The sequence below is a fragment of the Dromaius novaehollandiae genome, chromosome 7, assembly GCF_036370855.1.
Source record: "Dromaius novaehollandiae isolate bDroNov1 chromosome 7, bDroNov1.hap1, whole genome shotgun sequence".
Taxonomy (NCBI): Eukaryota; Metazoa; Chordata; class Aves; order Casuariiformes; family Dromaiidae; genus Dromaius; species Dromaius novaehollandiae.
This window is the reverse complement of record NC_088104.1, coordinates 28,232,489-28,249,845: the sequence shown is the minus strand read 5'-3', so window position 1 is coordinate 28,249,845 and position 17,357 is coordinate 28,232,489. Positions and strand designations below refer to the sequence as shown.

General features: G+C 36.5%; 1 long non-coding RNA gene across 1 annotated transcript in view; it reads left to right on the top strand.

The window, feature by feature from the left end:
- LOC135328865 (uncharacterized) overlaps positions 1 to 17,357 on the top strand; it is a 165,169-nt gene that overhangs the window by 6,167 nt on the left and 141,645 nt on the right. Inside the window, exon 2 of the long non-coding RNA XR_010390004.1 lies at positions 6,143 to 6,227. This is a non-coding gene — a long non-coding RNA (uncharacterized LOC135328865). The remainder of the gene's footprint in view (positions 1 to 6,142; positions 6,228 to 17,357) is intronic.

The following is a 17,357-nucleotide window of genomic DNA, read 5'->3' as shown; positions in this document are numbered from 1 at the left end:
TGGATAGATGAAACAGCCTTTTTGGCTCAGCCTGTAAGACCAGATGGACATGCTGACAAGTTGGGGAGGAGAGATACACTGCAGCCTGTGGTGTTCTATGCATAAGTCGGTAACTTCCATTTCCAGTAGTCTTATAGCGTGTTTAGATATTAAAGTTCTTCTGATTTAAGAAAGTCAAGTGTTCACTTTAAGAAAGTGAAGTACACTTGTTTTATTATTTTATTAATATATATGTTAATGAAAATACAGATTCCTTAAAATGAAATGCATTCTTAAGTTTATAATGGTTTTTGCAGAACTATTTGGCAACTTGAGAGTTGTTATTCTGCAGAGTAGCTGCTGTGAAAGTTTTGAAGCATGAACCCTAGGAATCAGCACATGAGACTTCACCTGAAGCAGGCAACACCTCTGAAGCAGGCTCTGGGGCACCATCAGCACCTGATCAGCCAGAGATCAGGCACATTTTTGGGAACGTGTGTGCTGCAGAGAGAGCTAATAAACCTCCAGTAGGAGATTTCTGTTAACGTGCATCTATATCTCTTCAGAAAATGTGGAGAGGCTTTAATTTTTCTGGATGAATATATTCTCATTTCCTTTGTTCTAAGAGGACACAAGTGCTTCTTCTGACTTTGGAACTAAGACAGGAGAGGAGTATCAAGATTATGACAACTGCTGAGATTTTCATTTGTTACATGTCATTGAGTTTGGAGGGGGTAGGAAAGGAGGTCCCTGAGAAAACAAACTTTGCCTTCCTCTGGGCTTTTTAATTCAGGGAAAGCAATGGTTCTGGGGGAGCCCTTCAGGGGAAAGGGAAGGAAAGTCACTGTAGGAAGACCATACTGTTGTGAATGTCTTGCATTTGCTTTTTTTTATACAACCTGTACTACTCCCTTTTCGGTTCCCTGATTTGGAAGGCATGTGCCTTAAATCAAGGTCCTGTGTAACTTGGGTAACTGATCACATTGTTTTCACCCTGTTGCAGATATAAGGGAAAGTATGCATTTCTAAAAATCTTCATGAATGTACTTGCTTCCAGCTCTGTCTGTCCTTGATCTCCTTGGTGTAATGAAAGTTTGTGTCTGTTTACAGAAGAGTGTCTACAGACCTACTCTTAATTTGAAATCAAAATGATCACCAGGTGATTTCCAGTTCCAATTAGAAAAGATTGAAAAGTTTCATTTTGAAACTGTCTAAATACCTAAATATTGGTATTTCAAACTGAAATTTTCTAAGCCTTTGTGATCCACTGAAGTGTGGAAAATTTGGGGGTTTGGTCTGACCAAAAGTGTTTCTCATTTTTCTGTAAGTTTTTTTCCCAGTAATGACAGTGTTTTACTCATATGCTGTCATCTGAGAAATTCATATACTGCTAAGATTCTCTTCAACAAATGTCATTTTCCTTCTGCAGTAAGGTATGTGTGAGCTTGCAAGAATAGAATATATTGTTCACTGATAAGTATAATTAAGCACAGATGTCCAAGGCACTAAAAAGAAGCTAATACCAGCAAGAGTTTTCTTTTTATTGTTATGCTTTTGTTCTCTAATTTAGACATCTGATTTTTGGTTAGAATCAGCTAAAGAGGAAGAAGTTTTTTCTAATTACTGACAAATAATGTTTTCTTTAAAACAAGTAACATTTTTATACTTGCATGATGTCTTTTTAGGGGATGTTTTCTGGAAGTTTTTCACTCCCTTGAATGCTTGCATTGGTGAAGTGAAGGACAGTCTTCCAACATAACTTTCCAATATTTACATTTATAATGATGTCATACAGAAAATGGCTATGGCATGCTGACCAGCAGAAGCAAATAATAGATCGTTATAGTTAAGAACAGGTGTAACTAGTGACTGCATTCTGATTTATGATGATAAGATACGTGAGAGGAAGACTGGAAATTAACCATTCCATGTGTATGTGAGGTAACTGCATAGATAGCCTCTTTCTTCTTTAGAATTTTGTGCAAGATTTTTGAGCTGTGAGATCAGGCCCAACCACAAATAATTAGTTTTGAGCAGGGCTGCACAGAAACCTCTTTTCCCATCCCAAAGGAACTGCTGAGCTTTTGCAGCTTTTCCATCTCAAATACACACAAAGAGTATTTTCATGTGCTGTCTCAACATCTTCCATTGCAAAAGTCTAGATCAGTGCAGTTATAGTATTTTTTGCATTCTTTAAAATAAATATTTTATGTTTGACACAAACAGCTATTTTGAAATGAAAAGTAAATATTTACGTTCAGAGACTTTGAAAATAAAATATTATTTAGTTCTCATTTTTTAAAAAATGAGTAATTTCTTTGATCAACCCTTTTCTGCAAATAATTTCCATTTCAACATATTGATCTCTCTGAAGAAAAATTCCTCACCATCATTTGATACTGCGATTTTCCTGTTTTTCATATTTCTATTCTTCTGTAGCTTCCATGTGTCTGATGAAGAAACTGGATGCAATAGGAACAGAATAGTATCCATAGGAACTTTGTCAAGATTTGTTTGTTAGTGGCAAGGCAACTTTAAACTAAACAATGGTCTGTTACTTCTGCTAGGCAAGACAAATCAGAGAACACTAAAAGCATAAGCTTTGGTTCTTTAGCCAAATAGATACTAGTTTTGCCTGCAACAAGTATCAGTTGTACTGCAAACACCACTACATGTATTTCTGGGTTTTATGAGCCTTACTGGCACTATGCTTACACTGTAGCTCTCTCTTTTGGAATCCCGTTACAGATGATCAGACATTAATTCATACAGCATTTATGATCTCTAGCACATACCATACTTTCCCTTTGTATCAGCCTTCGAATATGTGCATATGTCAATACAATGAAACAATGTTGTTACACAGGATTGCCTTAGCAGTTGGTATTTTCCAGTGATGTCCATTCAGTGATACTTGAATGACTGAAGATTTTGAGGGGAGTGAAGGAGTTTTTTGGTCTCTCTTTTTCTTTTGTTTTGTGACAAGAAATAGGCATGGTAAATGATTGGTGACAGTTGGCCAATTAATAGCTGCAAGTCTGTGGGTCAAAAGATACCATAAAAGCTAAAAGCCTTTGGCTCCATAGGAAATGTGAGTGCTGTGAAAATAAGGCCGAAATTTTGAAGGTTTTCGTTGTGTGCCTGTCACCAATTTGAGTGTGTTCTTTCAGCAGTGGCAGCAGCTATGTTTCTGATAGGAAACAAACTCATAAGACCCCCTTCTTTTTTAAAAAAATCAGTTGCTGGAAGACAACTGTTGAAAGGAAACACCTGGAGGAAACGCCACTTCAATTTCAATCTTGTCTTCAGGATACCCTAACTTACATCTTCCAGGATGTGATAGTGTGCTTCATCAGGCGACATCACAATGAGATCATACCCCTGAATAGGGATTCCAGGTCATCTTTATAAAGAACAGCAATAGTTATGTCTGATTCTGCTTCCTGAGAAAGTATATTAGGAATATTTCTCATCTTTTCATGAGAAATTGGATGATTTCTTTGATGCTGTCATGGAATCCTAGATATGTGCAAAAATGATTACTTCACAAACTCTGAGTCTACCTGAGGATGAAGGCAGACATCTCCAAGCAGGAGCCAGCCCTGTGATGTCAACAGAGTTGCAGAGACAAGCCTAAGATAAGCCACAACAAAGAGCAGGGCAGTATTATGATAAGAGGGAATTAAGGAAGGCAGTGAAAATTCAGTGATTTTGTATAGCCATGTGCAGCCTCATGCCAGTGAGACTTTGGACTTTTCCAGACAAGAGTAAAAAACATGACTTTCTGGCTTTTTATGTACCTGTTAAAATTGTTCTAGCACTCCTTCCATGGATGATCTTAGCATGAGTAAAAATACATTCATTCCATGTAATATATCTTCATGGATTTACTAGGCTGCATAACAAATTTGGGAAACAAAACTTTTTGGCGAGCTCTCAGAGCTCCAGTTATTAAAATGTTGACATAAAATGTCTATAGCACTAGCATAACCTTCATAATTAGTTATTTGCTAGCTTTGTATCTATGATTTCCTAGTAATCACGGCTAATAAAAGTTCAGACCCTCACTTTTAAAATTTTCAAAATTTCTTTTGGCTAAGTACACAGAAGCATCATCTTCATGTAGTCCTCGAGAGGTTTTTGTACAGTTGCAGATGCACATTTAAGGAAAACATGGAAATATTCAGTCTAGGCAGAAAACAGAGTATACAGACAGTATACTGCTAAAATTTCATCCAGTAACAGGTAGACTCATCCCAGTTCCTGCTGAAGTGGACTGTGACCCTTTACCTGTCTTTTTCTATATAGTGATCTGCATAGCAGGCACCAAAATCAATTGATTACAAATTGTTACTATGGAAAGCATAACGAAATGAAGCAGTCAGCTGCTGTTATTATATATTTCTTTGAGATATTTCTTTGAGTTATCCTGGTTCTGTTTTGGATTACTACATGTTTGAATGTTTCTGTTTTAGGCCTTGGTTTTGACATGTCCAAATTCTGAATTTCTTTCTGAAAGGTTGTAATCAAAGCTTGATGTATGTAACCTTTTGTGTACCTGCAAATTCTACAGACTCAACATCCAATATATATTTATGAGCTATGTATGCACTTATTTCAATCTCATATTCCCAACAGTATGTCTTCTGTTGCAAAGGGGACCTGGAACATTCATAACTCTTTGTTGTCCACCATTCTCTGTTGCTAAAACACAATTTCCAAAATACTTGTGCATTAAAGCAACACAATAAGCAAGGTGCTTAAAAAAAGAAAAGCTTTGACAGAGGGTCCTTCTTATGAATACAGTATTCTATTGTATTATATTACAGTTCTAAAACATCAGTGATTTTCTAAGAAAGAAATAACATCTACCATGTTTTTTTCCCTTTCGATGAGACAGTACCTCCAAAAGCCAAGGAAAGGCTATATGTCTGTCCCTCACATACTTGTGGTTTGCCCTCATCTAAACATTCTGGTCTTTCGCTTTGTGGGAGAGGACTGTGAAGACATACATATCAGTTATCTTATACCAAATGCATGAAAGTTTATATAGGAGCAGAATAAACAGTGAAAATGGTTATGTAATAACTCAAGCAACATAGAAGATTCAGAAAATCATTCATGTCCTGGAAGAGCATGCAAGCATGTGTTCAGCTACAGCACAGTCTTGAATTTCAGTGAACATAAGTTTTAGCTCATATTTATTGAACTTCCTGGATAGAGAATCATTGACTGAATTCCTTTTGTATAGAGAATTTCACGGGAAATACTGAGAATATTGACTATTTTATGAACTGAAATGTATTCCTTTTTAATTCCTAAAAAATATTGCAGAGATTTTAAGTTCTAAAGAGGTGCAATAAAACTTGTTATCTAGTTCATTCAAATCATCTTTGCATGCATGAAAACTAAATAATTTCTATATTTTTTCTTTCCTTGTATTAAATGGAGAAAAACAGTTTAATTAATAAATAATTAAAACATGAATTAGGTTATTCAGATTTTGGGGGAATCCTAGCTTCATTGGCTTTAGGTATATGTGGGAACATTGTTATATTTAATGCATAAAATAGTGATTTTAGAACTTAAGAATAGCTGTACTTGTTGAGACAGGGCTCTACCTAACCCAGTACTCTGTCTCCAAGGGTTACCAGAGCAGATGCGTAGTTGGAGCCAGGACAGGAAAAGCTTATATGATCCCCCCACTAATGTTCTCCCAGTCTCCAGCTATTTCCCAGTCAGGGATTTTCCTGATAGGCATGAAAAGCTATGTTCTAATATTTCTTTTGAAACTGTCTCCCACTAGCTTTTTTTGTTCTCCCCAAGTTCTTGTAAGAGAAGAATCAAGAAATAATCAATTCCTATCCATGTTCTCCATGCTCTGCTCCCTGATCTCTTTCCCAGGCTGAAGAAGGCTACAGTATTTAGTAATTAATTTTATGGAAGCCATTCAATATCTTTAATGAATGCTTGCTGACCCCTGAACCTTTGACAATTCTGCAATACTACTTTTGATATAAGGGAACTAGTGCTGTATGCAATATTCAAGATATAAGTGAACCATGGATCTATACAGTAGCATGAAAGTGTTTCTATTTTACTCTTTTTCTTTCCTAACATTTGATTTGGCTTTTTTTCTTTTTTTCTGACTTTTTGGGTGCAGCTTACCGTGAGAGTTGTGGTGAAAGGAGGCTTCACCAAGGTCCAGCACCTGCAGAACAGTCAAGCCGGTTCTTGAATGCTGAGAGGTAAGAAAGTACATATTATTTCCTTCTACCAGAATTTAAAAGGAAGTGGTATTTCTCATACTATATGTAAATAAAGGTCCCAGTTCTTGTTTACACAAATATCTCCCTATGCCCCAGTATTTTAAGATAACTTAAAGTCTGTTTAAATTACTTGCACTCGCTTTTGCAACAGCATAGAACGTTAATGGAGAAATTGAGAATCGTGCATGTTGAGCATATTTCACACAAATTTAACTCTGGTTTCATAAACGTATGCATAGAGTGATCATCTCCTTTTCGTCTTGAAAGTTCTGCCCAGTCTTTAGAGGTGGTTGACTAAGGTTATATGCTTATTAATCAACTGGTGATGATCTTCGACAAATCTAAATTAATTCAACAGGAATCCCAAGTGCTTTGAAAATTTGAGTTCATTCATTCATTAGCTTACTATGGATGGAAATTCCTGGCTTTCATGTTTGTATTGCATGTATCCAGGAGCATAGAACTTGCTGCTGGTTGAGAGTATCTTTTTTTCTTTCTTAAATATTCCCTGTCTTCCTCTCCATCTCTCACCACCGTTCCTGCTTTGGCACCCTGTCAAAATTGGAAGAGGTTTTCTGACCTTCTTGACAGAGCTGTTTTCCATGTCCTGGGTTTTACAGCTGCTCTAAGCTCAGCATTGTGTCTTGTGATCTCACCTCAGATAATCCTTCACCCCAGAGCACTACTGAAGTGTCCCTACTATGTCGACCCTATACAAATCTTCTTTGGACTGAACAGAGGGCTTTTATATGGTGCAGAAGAGTTCAAAAAAGGGCTGAGGGTCTTGTCCTAAATGTGTGCATTTGTACATTTGTACAATTTGTGAATCAATGTTAGATAGTGTGAGTGAAGAGTCTAATGACATACCAGAACTACAGCATGTATTTATTACAAAATGAATAGAGATATGAAAATGCATCATAATTTTAGGAACAAAAGGATTTTCTTATTTTAGGCAGAGAACAGTTTTATTTTTATGGTCTGTCATGATATTAGAATAAGTGAAAAGATGTGCTAATAAAAAAACCCAAACTTATATTTAAGCATCAATACAAGCCTTATGCAATAGCACTTAAAATTATACATTAAAAAGTGATATGGATATTAAACTATTGCATAGGAAGGAAATAAAAATAACTGAACCATCTTCTTTCTTATGATATAGCTGAACCACTCTTTTCTCTTAATTCTCACAGTCAAGACTATTTTGTGTACACAAACTAGCCTATAAATGAACATGCAATATGTGTTACAGACATGCCTGTGGAGTAATAAGATATAATTTCTGTTTAGAAAAATGATGCTGTTGCTTATCTGAATTTTTTTTTCTGCCTACTGAGATTACATAAGGTAGTTAAGGGAAAAGTAAAACGAAATTGAAGAGTCATCACAGATGGGTAAAAATAAGATGTTGAATATGTGTTTTGTGTAGTTAAGACAAAATTGTATGTTTCTCAGAAAACCACATTCAGATCCAGAGTTACCAAATACTGATCATGAGCAATGGGCCGTGTCTCTGTAACACTCAGTAGCCATAGAAACTGTTTGGCATTTTGGTTTGTAATGAAAAGAGAATTACCCCTACTATTCATGATTTAAGATTAGACTCAAGTGTGAAGTTCTAGCTCAGTTAATAGCTTGTGGAGTTTTTCTACTGGTTTCAATTGGGCCACCATTTTGTCCATCTGTGTATTTGTCTGGGACTGTGTGAAGACTGAAGCATAATCGTTAGATAGAATCAGATTAATATACTTCACAGTGTAATTTTTATAGGTTTACTATTTAATGAAAATTGATCATCTAATTAAAATCCACACAGAAATTCTGGCATATTAACTTAAAATATGATTACATAAATCCTTGGCACACTGAATGAAAAAATAGATGATCTATTTAAATGACTTTTCCCAAGATTTTTCTCTTCTGAAACAATACACTGTGTCGTAATGTCTTTACTGTATCGTATTGGTATCATCAACCTTCTGTTTTATGAGCAAAAGTTAGTTCTTCTCCTTAAGTGGAAATAAGTTTAATATTGTATATCTTTTCCTGGACACACTTTCACTTTGTTTCTGCTATAAATGTATAGCAGTTACTATAAGGAGTGAGTCAGTGAACAGCCCCCCTCCTCTCCCAGTGATTAGTAACCATGAGCTGACAGCAAAGCTTTCAAAGTCTAAAGTAAAGATTTTTAAAAACATAAAAAGTATGAAAAGTTAAGTTGGCAAGCATCAGTTTAAAAAATGAAGCTAAAAGATGCATTTGCTTGCAGTAATTTTATCTGTTCCAGATCATTTTGGCAATTTTGTGAGTTAATCATTTTCAAAGTTATAGCTTACCTGAAACTGTAAGTAAGGCTTACATAAGCAAACCTGACAATTGACCAGATTTTTGTGCATTGGAAAGCTTATGAGTTGGGTATATCTCTGTGTGAATACAGTTACAGTCTTCTGAACCCAGATAGGGTTGCTGTGCAGAGAATACTGCATTGCTTTTCCATCTTTCTTCTTCTTGACTAGATCCAGTCTTATATTTACTTTTAGTTTTCAAGGCCAGTAATAGCTATGTTCCTGAAATCAAAAATCCCAGACCTAAACCTGTGGCATCTCCTGATCAGAAACTTTTTGAACATTCATTTTGTTGGCTGCTGGATTACTCTTCACAATTTAGGTCTTGCAAATGTCATTACATGCAGTTTATGAAGACTCTGAAATCAAATGGCTCTAGTTTCCTGTATTGCTGGGAGGCCTGTGTGTATTTTTTGGTGAAAGAGTCTGGAAGGGAGCCAGATGTGTGAGACTAGTAGTACAGTTCTACTCCAGAAAGGGATACATGAGACCAGTGTTCATGGTTGCTCAACTTGAATGTCCTAAAATGTCAAATATTTTTTTTTGAGAAATCTCAGTGAGACTTTTCCACAAAAGGGATCATCCAGTGCTTCTGAAATCATTATGTGACTACAGCAACCCTTAGACTTCAGACTTAGGGTAGATGAATAGAGAAGAACAGAACAATCCCAAAAGTTAATGGAAACAGAGAAAAAAATGCACCTTTTCAAATGCCTGTCTCCATGTTTAGAGGATCAAACTGACTGATGGAAACATCAGTGCAAATGTTAGTGTTCTCTAAAATTCATTTTGTTGGAGTTCTTTTCTTCTCAAAAGTGCTTTCTGGGATGAACTTTTCATTTTTTTCTATTAATCTTAGTTTATGCCTGCTAACCGTTTAGTATAAGCAACTGGTAATTATTTGCAAAGGAGGTGGCTTTTCCCTCATTTTATCATTCAATTATGCAAAAGATAAGGCAAAGAGAAGTATCAGCATTAAAATTTTAGAGCAATCAAACTGATGTCATCCAGAAGCAAAAACATGTCACAATCATTACTATTTGGAATCTCTTACTGTAATGAACGCTGTAATGTCTATATACACATACATGCACGAGACAGCGAGTTCAGTGAGGTTTTAAAAGGATTTAAAGCAGTGCCTATGTATCTTTTTAAATTCCACAACATGGGAAGCTGCATATTTCAAGAAAAGCTGTAGCCACTGAAAAGAGAGGATGCAAGAAGCACAGTGCTATTTAAGAGTGGGGAAAGGCCAGTTTAAGTCTGTAATGATATCTGAAGGGCAGATTCATGAGTGCAAAGGAAGTGTAGTGAGTGCATTGTTCTGGCATTTGGATCAAAATTGCAGCTCTGGATCTAATCAGTTCTGAACTTCTGGTGAGCACAGGGTCTGATTTCAATAGATCTATGTGTATGAAGGAGTAAGTAACTGTTTGCCATCTTCGGCTGTAATGACTAACAAAACTTATAATGAGCTGTGACTTGTAGAGAAATTACCATAGTAAGTCATGCAGATCATATTTGAAAAACTTTAAGATGTATAAATACAGTTAGGCAGACTGTAGACTTTTATTCCATGTTTCAAAGCTAAATAGTGTATGCCTGTGGGATGGTGAGGGAGGAGCGGTCAGTTGAGTTGGGGTGATTTTTACACTAGCTGAGAATCTGGTATGGTGAATTATTTCTGAGCACTCATTGTGCAGAAGATATGTATTTTTATCTTTCTAACATATTTTCCTCTGCACTTTCTTCTGTTTGGCAGTAGTTGCTGACATTAAATATTTGAAAGCAATCGTGTCAGAGTGAGGGCCAGTTTCGGTGACAGCTGAAGTTTTCCCATAAACTTGTGTGGATTATGCAATTTAAATGGACAGAATTCAATCTTAGCTGCCTATCATGTTGATCATAATCACAGTTACTTTACAGAGAGTATTTTTGTAGTCTTTGCGCATATGATCTCTACATACCATGCAGCATCTGGCTCAGTTTTTACAGGATGTTAACAGATGCGGTCAGGAACAATGTACAACTCCTTAAAGTCTAAAAATAATTGTATTTCAATAAACTCTCCTGCTGCAATTGCTATCCTATATAAATATAATAATCATATAGCATTGGAAATGGCACTGAAAAATCAGAGTAAATGCCCATAGCATGCAGCCATTGAATCTTTTATTTAGCAAAGGAGGAATGTTATTTAGAGATAGAGAATACTTAAAGAAATATATTGAAATCATTAGTGTCAGGATAGTTTTAAATTTAATCATGTTGGAAAGATTTTGAATATCACATCAACCCTCTGCATAAAAGATGTAAATGACATTCACTTACATGAGTACCAGGATTTGGCCCTCATTGTTTTATGTTAAGGAACTTAAAGTTGCTTCTATTTTCTTCATATCAAGAAGAAAGAAAACTGTGTTTCCTCTATGTCTGCAGTATAGATACACCATTGTAACATACTGTAAGGAAGTCTAACTTCATCAAGCCACATGTTGGGCTCATACTTCTAGTTCTTCCACAAAAGTGCCATTGACTCTAGTGAATATTTTGCATGAATAGATCAAAGTCAGAGTGTGCAGGATGAAACGCCTGATGAAACAGACCACTTGCATTAACTTTAAAATAAATATAACATCCAATAACTGTAAGGAACTCAAAGTGCAAATTGTGTAACCCTTTCAGATCTGTGCAGCACTGCTGAGTTTCAATATGCCATACTTAAATCACATCTCTAAGGTGACTGCTGAAAAGAAGAAATGATTAGGCACTGAAAAGACTTCAGCCATTCATTAGTAAAACAATGTTTTGGAATATTTTTTTGTTGCAGAGAGAATCTTAAGACTAACAGTTATGAAGATTACCCCCTCTCTCTGTCCTGAAGTTTTGACTGGTAGCATGAGAGGAAGCTACTGTCTATGATTCCCAGGGCTCCAGCAGGGCTCTGGGCTCCAGCCATTTGGAGATCCTGTACTAGTAACCCCTGTGTATGGGCCTTTTATGGCAGGACATGTCCAGTGAGATGGGAAATGAGCAAAATTAAGAATGTATCAACAGCATTAGGTATGACTCTTTACATTAATATGAAGGCAAGTGGATTCAGGCCACGCATGAAACAGCATGCTATTGAGAAAGGATATAGTAATTCCTCCATACACATATGAGCAATCAAAGTAAGATCTGGCTCTGTGGACAGTATACATGAACAGCATCAAGCAATTCATGTCTCACCTATTACTTGAGATCTGTATGTCAAGGAAAGGGAAAGGAAAATTTTGTTCTGCAACTCACTCAAAATAGAATGAGCTTTGAAATCTCAGGTCAACATATAATACCAAGGAGGATGCCTCTAGTTAGCCAGATTTCCTCTGTCACAGAAGAAAAAAAAAATCCTGGAATTTGATCTCTGTCTACTCACTTAGTAATTCTAATGGTGAATAATTTTCAGGTATGCTCAATTTTATGAAGCAGAAATCGTAATGTCTAAATTAATGTCTAAATAACATGTGCCTTGAGTGATCTATCACGTATAATTATGTGCAAATATTAGCCTTACATTTCAGATAATCCAGAGGTAGTAATTTGTTTGGACAAGTGTCACTGAACAGTGATGAATAACAAGCAAATTCTGCAAGATCATTATCGGTTTGTGGTTCAGTTGTAACAGGGAGAATGACATGTAGTAAATAGAGTGTTAATTTTGAATGGTTCATCCAATTTTATTAAAAAGCTTCTTGGGGAAAAGATGGCAAGGTTTTTATTCTCATTTTTAGCAGTTACTTTATGTATTGCAAATAACTCATGGATAGCAAGTCAGGAATGCACTCCCTTACAACATGAGCAACTCTAGCTTTGTGTACACTAAAACACTCTCTGGTGACAGCATTAATCCAATGAAAAAAAAAGTATAATATTTTCCTGTTTGCTTTTCTTGTCATTTTCAAATGGCTTCAGTTTTCTTTTCCCCAAAGTTTTTCTTTTTACAAGCAAGGCAGGCTAGAGAGTACTCCAAAATACCTGACATTTTTTAAGCAGCATCTTTCTGAGATTTTGGGAATTTAGAATGGAAGTGTTAGCATCTGTGAGGTGTACGGTAGCATGAACTGTTTTGAAAACACTGTTTAATTATTATGGGTACTTGAATGCAACTTTCAGGCTCATATTGCATAGCATAATACAGCAACACCAGGAAGGTAAGGCATTTTGGGTGTTTTTATTAACTACAACGATAAATAACTTATGCATGTGGAAGATATGGAAGGACTTACTATCTTAGCTCAGGCTTCTACAGTTTGATGACTCAGAAGAAGGAAAGAAGAACGTGTATCTTCTGTTTAGTTCCTTACAATAATTTGCTCCTCTGTTATTATGCAGGATATATTTAAAAGCACAGATCCAAGGCTATGCACTTTTAGAATTAAGTTTGATTCATAAACTTCAGCAAAACCTGACCAATCTGCAGGACAATCCACAAATATTCAAGCTTCTTGTGGTCTTACTGAAAAATTTAAGAGCAAGTGTGATTTTTCTGTGTGACTTGTGAAAAAATAAAACTTGTTCACTGTTAGGATTTTATGTTCTGGGGCTAATTCCTTGTTAATTCACCCTTTTGTAAAATGAATTTGCCAATGCTTAAGCCATCTCAGAAGGAAATGAGAGGACAAATGAATTCTCAGCAGTTGAAATGAACTATTTCTATTCAGATATTCTTCCTTCTGCTAAGGAAGATGCAGTCAAATCATAGTTCAGCCTGTACAGTTCAGGGAATTTGTGAAACATATGAGCTTAAACTTCTATAGGGAGCAAAGCATTATTTCTGCAACTGGAGTATTGCTGTTTTCAAGCAATACAACATAGTTTTCCATCTCCTTTAGAAAGTTTTAATTAAAAGGAAGTTAAAAGAAGTTTTTTTCCAGTTTTGTTGACATTTTCTAGGGGAAAGGGATAGAAGAGATGGAATATACTTTTTCAGATTAGTTTTACCAGTGCATCTCCTTGCTTATTAGCTGTTGTTTCTACCTATGGTCTTCTGACTCAAACTATGACCTGAGAGAACCTAAACTGTGCTGCCCTATAGTATGTGTAGTTGAGTACTTCTTGAAAAGATCCAGGGGAAAAAAAAAATCATTCCTCTTTTCCACAAGGCCTGAGAGATTTGGAGGAATGAGATTGCTAGCATTTTCATTCCTGTACACCTTGGGAATGAGACAAAATTTCCTGAAGGAACCTGAAGGTAACTGAGAGCTCTCGAGGCTTTGGTTATATGTAACAGGCATAAATCTGGATGGTTTGTTAAGGAGTAAATAAAGTCACTAAATTTTAATTTTAGTTTGATATTCTCAGGAACATAAACTCCAAGTGAGCTTAGCAGCTGAGAAGTGTAAAAAATCTAGTAGCGTATCTTATTTTAGTTGAATTCTTTTACTGGATTCACAAGAATATTTTCATGAGGAGATCTAGTCTGTGTTAGCAGGTAAATTCAAGATACACTTTTTTCTGCTTTACTTTTTGCCCCTTATATTTTTTTTGGTACCAGTTTAACACAATAGCAGAATTCTCTTTCACAATCCAAAGCAATGCTTTGCACAACAAGACCTTTCTGCAGAAATTCTGGTAACCAGAAGCTTGAAATAACGAAGGCTAATGGGGAAGAGCTTTGTGAGAGACTCCATTCTAAAAGGATGTTTGGGTCGTGGCAGTCGAAGGAAGCTCTTTGAAAGGCTTAGGGGATTTCAGCAGAACAGTGATGGTTTATTATTATTATTTGTTTTATTTTGTATGACTGGAAGAATTCTGCTGTCTTCTATCATCTTCCAACTCATCAGAACAAATCCTTTCTAGTTAAATAGGGTGAAATTTTCTAACTCATTTTGAACCACATTTGTACTCCTGTGATCTTTTTAGAGATACAACCTTATAGCCCTTGAGCACTTTTGAAAATCCTGTGTTTAATTTAATATACTCTCTTTCCTGTGTCTCTAGTATGGTTTACTTGCTAGCAAAACTTTTTCTGGTAGGAAAAAATATATTTTTGGAAGTTCTGCCAAGCATTTCTGAAGGATTATTCTCATATCTCAGAGAAAGAAAATGTAATCAATACTCTGTTTATGGTACTGGTATTAGATGAGAAAATAAAGATACTGAGAATAATTCTTAATCAGTTCTAAATTTAATTCTTGTTGACTGTGGGGAAAAGAAGGTTTAAAATCCTGTAGATAATACCAAACAGAGAAAATAGTTTTAAATGAAGTCAGTGAAGAACAAAGAGACTATTGTAGGTAAATGGTAAAGCTCGCTGATTTCTGAAGGACAATACAAAATGTGTGGGAGAGTGGGGTAGTGGGACATGTTCTGGATCTCTGGTATATAATGTTCTGTTATGTTCAGAAGGTGCCAAGTTGCAACAAAGCTGGTACTAGACATGATTATGGGTGCTATCAACAGAAATTAGGATGAACAAGGGTACAGAGAGAGTAGAAGTGATATAGTCTAAAAAGACAGGAATTGTTTTCTAATACAAAAGTCTGTACATTTCATGTACGCCTGTGTTAGAAACAGAACCTTCTACTTAGGTGGAAGTATTCTGAGGTAAAGCTATTAGTACTAGCAGCCCCCCAAAATGCATGTAGTTATCAAAATGTATGAGTATACTGAATAAATTTAAAACTATGTGAGCCATTTGTTTTTGAACTAGGATAAAAGAAAACAGCCTATTTATCTGAGAGCTGTTCCCAGGTGGCTATACTAGTCCATTTCCTCTCTGAAAACAAAGCATTATTTAAGCAGTAATTTGAGGTATAGGCATTATTAAATCTAGCTGGGGTTATCTACATACTTCTACCTCATATGAAAGAAGTCCAGATGACATCTGCTGTAAATATGACTCTAGCACTGAACAGTAGTCAGCCAAACAAAAGAAAGGACAGAAAACATTGAGGCTGATCCCATATTTCCTCAATTATTTGTAACAATTTTCTCTTCCTGTAAGTAAAATACAGTAGCATTATGTGGAAAAAGGAATAAAGGACACACGGGAAAGTTTTTCATCTGCAAATAAGTTATTAGCTAGCACGTAATACATACTTTACTCACAGAAGATATTTGTAATTAAATATGTTTAATTTCTTGCTTGCTGCAAAAATTGTCTTATTAAGTTAAATAACAATTTTGTAACAATGAAACGTTCATGAGAACAAAAAACAGCATGAACATTTTTGGAAAGTTATTTTGTTAAATATTTATAAAAATGTACAAAATGGATAGCTGCTGTATTAAATTAAGTTACCACCATTTGTGATAAATAGAACATGTATTACATAATAACATGGTTTTAAATTGTTTGCATAATGCAGATAAGTGTTGAAGCTGAGACCCTGGACTTTTCCCATTAACTTCAAAAGACACTAGGCTATTGCAGAAAAAGCTTTATTTAGTATATCAGTATCCATGACATGCACGTGGAAAGGAATGTAATATGAAACTACTGCTATTGTGTGCGTAATTTTACTGTGATATAAGGAAGAACTTAATAAGAAAAGGAAATCAGGAGTCACATGGAAAATCTAGAAAGAAAAATTGTTCCAGTTGCAAGCAGAAATTATTGGATCTGGTCAGAAATTTTCCATCAGAATCCTATTCCGCAGGAAACTGCAGTTTTATTTCGGTCTAACTGGTTGAAAATTCTAGTGTTTTTGATTATTTTCACTGGGGTAATCAAAACGAGAGATTTTACTCCTTGGACTTGCGAATCCTACCTGCTGAGTGGCTGTGGGGCCAAGGCTCCCACTCTGCCAAGGATGCTTAACCCCTGGGGAGCTCGTCCTGTGTCTTCCATGCTTCCCTGAGAGCTGTGCAAATGTGCCCATGGGCTTCAGCCATGTAAGAGCTGCTGCCTTTCCTAGTTGAGAGCCAGCGGCCCTACAGCACTGGGTGGCCTGGGCGGAGAAAGCCAGAGACCTGGGCAGTGACTTGCGCTAGGGAGAGGCTAAGCCCACAGACCCTGCTGCCCAAACTTCGCTGGGACCTACCTTGTCCTCAGGTCCCTGCTCTGCTTATTTCGGTGTGTTCTTTTTAGTGGCTGTGTGACAGGGCTGTGCCTCCCTGAAAGCACCGCTTAGAGAAAATGAGGCCTGGACTGTATCTGCCCAGCTCTAACTCGTTAGGAGATTCTGGTATGTGCTGGAAAAACTAAGAAGCACAGATGATTGTTGTGGGAGAGGCCTACCTGAAAACAGTAACTGCCAAACTGGGCCTGGACTACATTTGCATTGGTCTAATTGTTTGGGTATGCAGGGAAAAGAAACAAAGAAGCAGAGATGAACTGTTAACAATTTCACATCCTTGTAAACCATTTGGGTGGGAGCCCAGAGGGTGACAGTAACCCAGGTAACAGCCACAGGTTGTCTTTTAATTTGGAGACAGTCAAAAATACTGTCCTGGGACTATGTGACCAACAAGGCCATTGGTGGCTTATGCTGACCATCTAAGTTAGAAAGCAACAAATAAGGAAAAAAATAGCTCATTGGGGGAACACATCCACAGAGGTCCAACATTGTGCAGTAAGTTGAGCCAGAGGTGGAACTGCTACTGATAGAAGTCAGGACCTGGCTGCTTTGACTGATTGGAGTGAGTATTTTACTCCCCCAAGTCTGTGGTGCTGGGGCCTCTGGAGAGGCAGGAGCCTTGGCTGTTTTGCATGTCTGCACAGAGTGTGTGTGTATGCCATAGAATAGAAATTTACAATAGAAATTACTGTCTACCT